Source organism: Anas platyrhynchos, chromosome 5, assembly GCF_047663525.1.
Source record: "Anas platyrhynchos isolate ZD024472 breed Pekin duck chromosome 5, IASCAAS_PekinDuck_T2T, whole genome shotgun sequence".
In the NCBI taxonomy this organism is placed as follows: Eukaryota; Metazoa; Chordata; class Aves; order Anseriformes; family Anatidae; genus Anas; species Anas platyrhynchos.
Window position 1 is genome coordinate 904,037 of NC_092591.1, and position 4,797 is coordinate 908,833.

The following is a 4,797-nucleotide window of genomic DNA, read 5'->3' on the forward strand; positions in this document are numbered from 1 at the left end:
AGCTGATAAAAACATGGAGGGTTGGAAGAGATGTGTCAGAGACCAAAACACCATCCATATAATTCAACTCACATTTTGTACAGCCCTTTGCTGAAGGAACTTGCTGCTACATTAAATTGTGCAAGCCAAGAAACCAATACAATATCAGGGCACACCAGAGTTTCTATAGTTACTGATAGAGATTTCCAAAGAACAGCATTCTCACCTATCAGGAATTAAGACAACCCTTAGCAAAAAAAACATCTTGTGTGGAAATGAAAGAATTGTGAAAGGACCACAACTGACCTTACTTATGAGCTCATTGTACTTTTCTCTGGAGCAGCTTGTGGAATCATAGGATTGGAGAATAACCAGAGTTGGAAAGAACCCACACAAATCATAGAATCCTAGTCACTAAGGTTGGAAAAGACCTCAACAATCATCAAATCCAACTCCTAGCGCCACACAAGGCCACTCAAAAATCACAGAATCACAGAATTTCTAGGTTGGAAGAGACCTCAAGATCATCGAGTCCAACCTCTGACCTAACACTAACAGTCCCCACTAAACCATATCCCTAAGCTCTACATCTAAACGTCTTTTGAAGACTTCCAGGGATGGTGACTCCACCACCTCCCTGGGCAGCCCGTTCCAGTGCCTCACAACCCTTTCAGTAAAGAAATTCTTCCTAACATCTAACCTAAAACTCCCCTGGCGTAACTTTAGCCTATTCCCCCTCGTCCTGTCACCAGGCACGTGGGAGAACAGGCCAACCCCCACCTCTCTACAGCCTCCTTTAATGTACTTATACAGAGCAATAAGGTCACCCCTGAGCCTCCTCTTCTCTAGGCTGAACAAGCCCAGCTCCTTCAGCCGCTCCTCATAGGACTTGCTCTCCAGGCCCCTCACCAGCTTCGTCGCCCATCAGACAACAAATCAGACAACGTGTCTGAGAGTGTTGTCCAGATGATTCTTGAATGCTGGCAGGCTTGGTGCCATGACTGCTGCCTGGGGGAGCCTCTTCCTCTTCCTTGCTTTTTTCTTGCCTTGCTTCAGCTCCAAGCACACATTCCCTCTTCTCTGTCTATGTCCTCTTCTCAGTATATTTGCTGTGTCTGCAGAGGAGGCAGTGGAGCATCTGGGGATAAATAGGGACACAAGATGAGGGGAAAATGATGGGATCAGCATGTCTCAGTCTGGTGCTCTGTGTATGTGATGTGGCTCCTCTTACTCCACAGTCCTAAGTTAGACAAAGGACAAATTGAAAATGAGGTAAATGAATGTTTCATGCAGCTTTGCAGTGGGAATGAACGTTTTTTTCAGGTGTCAGGGAGTCCTGGAGACTTGCAACCCTAGTAATGCCTGTCTCTCCTTTATTGTTTTATTTTTCTATTGTTATCTGAGAAAAAAAATAAATATGTGATCAGTTTAACATTAAACAAAGGTTTTCTTCCATTACTATTTAGAGGACTAAAACACTTGACATGTTGAGGAGGAATAGTCTAGGACTTCCATTAATTCATTTGACAAGAAGATATTTGATGAATGTTGCAGCTGTACTTCTGCACTGTTTTTTAAGAAGGCATGTAAGAAAAAAAATGGATTTCCCCATTTTTTCTACTCTGTGCAGCATACTGCCTCTGCTGCAGGAGATTTTCGAGTTGCCTCTGGAAGCACACTGACAACACCCCATCCATCTCTTCTGTGCCCAGCTCTGTACAGCCTCTGTACGTATAGAGCCTGACAGCTGATATTTCAGCCCAGCATTGATTTTTCTCTTCAGACTTGAGTAACTGTGACTGAACATACAGCATACGTTGTTTTAGCTGATCATACCTCATTAGCTGTTCCTAACACACACCTATGGCACAGGAACCGCTTGGGTCAAAGCTCTGTTTCATTTACTTAGGCAGAATAGCGCTTAAGGACTTAAATTGCTTTCAAAAGAGCCCACCAAGCACCTGATAAAGTATCTCAGAATGAGCAAAACTGTCAGTGCAGCTTAACATCATCACAACTCAGTCTTGTCCTAACTAAAACATGAGGAATGCTAACATCAGAGCAGGCCTGTACATTTTTAATCGATGGAACTGTTGAAGGTCTATAGGTAGATGCATCATGGAGTTGTCTTTTGGTTCTAGTCTGTTCTTCATCATTCTCTGTGTTTGAGCCCTTATGGGAACCTGCTTTTCTTAAGTTTTTCTCAGCTGAATCCGCACGTGGACTCTGTATTTAATTTTCAAGTCCAGCCAGCCCTTCTAGTGTCCTTTCTTCCTTCAGGCCTCGGGCCTAGAGAGGCACGGAAGCCTCAGCTTTGGCCATTACCCTGCCCTTGGTCAGAGTAGCAGTGGCAAGGTGTTCTCATTTAAAGGTGCTGGCAGAAACTGGTAGACATCTCACTGATTCTGAAATAATTATTCGGATAATCCAGGTGAAAATGCACCGCTTGGTAAGGTCAATAAGAAAGCCTGTATGCTATTTCCCACTTCAATTTCCTGTTCAACAGCAAAACTGCTCTAGAATTTTCTTTAGAATTGGGTCCCAACTGTGTCCACTAGGGTTCTTCATCTTGCATATATGTATATATATATAAACTTACACATTATGTATATATATACACATATACATGTATATACATATATCTATACACATATACATACATTATATATACACATAATATTGCATATTACGTATATATATATAAACTTACATATCATACCACCCTTAGGTGAATTACTGCAGTGTTTTGTTATCAACTCCTTGGAACTTTAATCAAGTTGAAGGTAAAATGACATCTGGGAAAGTTGACAACCCAAGAAATCATATAAAGGCACTCGGAGCTCAGTACAGATAACAGGCAATACAAAAATATAAAATACAGTGTTCATAGATCCTTTGCTTTACTATTTAGAGCCTAGACAAGGCCATCTCCATTAACACTGGGTGCTGGGGTGGGTAATGGTGTATATACATCACTGTTATTTAGAAGAATTTTATGAGCACCCAACAGATATGTTGCCATGCCTTTTCCATAGAAGTAACAGCAGAACAATCTCCCTGTCTGTGTTCTCCAGCACAGTTCAATATCCTAGCAAAGAGCACTGATGGGAATGTCTACCAGATGGGTTGCAGTATTCAATCTCATACACCATTTACGATATCCTGCAGTCAGCAGGCTAAGCAAAGTTAACGAGACAGAAGCCTGTGTGGGGCTAAGTGCAGAGCGGGGCAGACAGCCAACAACCACAAGGGTGATGAGCATTTCCTGGTTTGGTGCCACCATCAGTGATGTGGGTCTCCTCTGTCCTGGCTGCACCATGTGGCTCTCAGTCATTTAGCATGACAACAGAAGGACAAAAAAAAAAAAAGTAAAAATATATGTGGTCTGATAATTGGTGCTTCTTCGGGCTGTCTCCATTTGTATTGTTCTGGTATCACCCTTCTCATTTAGTCTCAAAATAATAAGCAAAAAAGACAAATAATATAGTTGTGCAGAATTACTTCTCTGAATTTGCAGCATGCTTCCATCCCATCCTAAAGAGAAGTTGGGATATATATGGTTGCCTTTGGCCAAAAAGAAAGAGAAATAACACACTTGTCACACTAGCAGCCCCACTGCTGCCTGAACTCCAAGCAGGCTGTAGTTTTACTCTTCTTGACAGATTATTGGCAGATTATTGTCCCTGTCAGCAGACTTCCAGACAATAAATTAAAAGGACTAAACAAAATATTAAATTAATAATAAAAAAAAAAAACATTCATTTTTGTTTTATAACATCAGTAACAAATAAGAAGTCTGAAGGCTGAGTAATAAATGTCTCAACAGTAAGCATTATATTTACAGATTTTTTTTTAATAATTTGTAGATTTAAATTCTGTACATTTTAGAATTGAAAAGTAATATTTCCCTTGCAAGTCAAAAGGGTCTTGCTGAATGAAATGCCTATGACATGGATTTTCCATCTCCTACAAGGTATCAGCATTCCAGGCGTTTCTACAGATACTGTATTAGCAACCCGTACACGTTTCCATGTGACACGTTCCCTGTGTCTGAAATACAACCATTTGCTGGTGGGATGTGCGGAGATCGGTGGCAGAGCTGAATGCAACCTGCAGTGGGGTCTGGCAGTGGGAGGGTCTCATCTAAGCTGTTGCTGCTGATGTTCCACCAGTGAGCCAGTGCTCCAAAGGGGCTTCGCAAAACAGGATAAGGGGGCACATTCAACAAGTTGCCTTGTGTCATGAAGGAAGCAGACACCCAGGGAAATTCAACTGCCAGAAACCTGCTCCTTGCTCAGCAGAGTGGATAAAGTATTTAACAGGAGCATACATGAAAGCAGAACAGAAATGCAAGACGCAGCTGCGCGTCTGGGTGAGATTATGAAAGGACAGGAATAGAAGAAGCATCATTGTGAGGCTGCCTGCAGCTCACCTGAAAGTTAAGCTTGTGTACCATTGGATCATATTCCAGGGGAAGGCTGAATTTTCAGGTAACCACAGAAGATTGGGATAGCCATGTGCATACAAACAAGACAAGTCAGGAAATCATTAGTGGTAAATAAAGATGATTAGCTGTTCAAAGAGCAGAGCTGTTACACATTCACCTGTGATTTGTGGAAAAAAAAAAAAAAAGTGTAGCAGAAAAAGTAAGCCTATATATTTTTTGGCTGTCAGTGTAGTAAGTCGGATATCTGAGTAGGAAGCAAGATTGGAAACTTTTGTTGAAGAACCATTTGAAAACTGCCTTAAGTAAAATCTTGATGTATGAGGCATGTTGTAGACTATAAAAGCCTCTAGTTATGAATTATGGGGATAGGG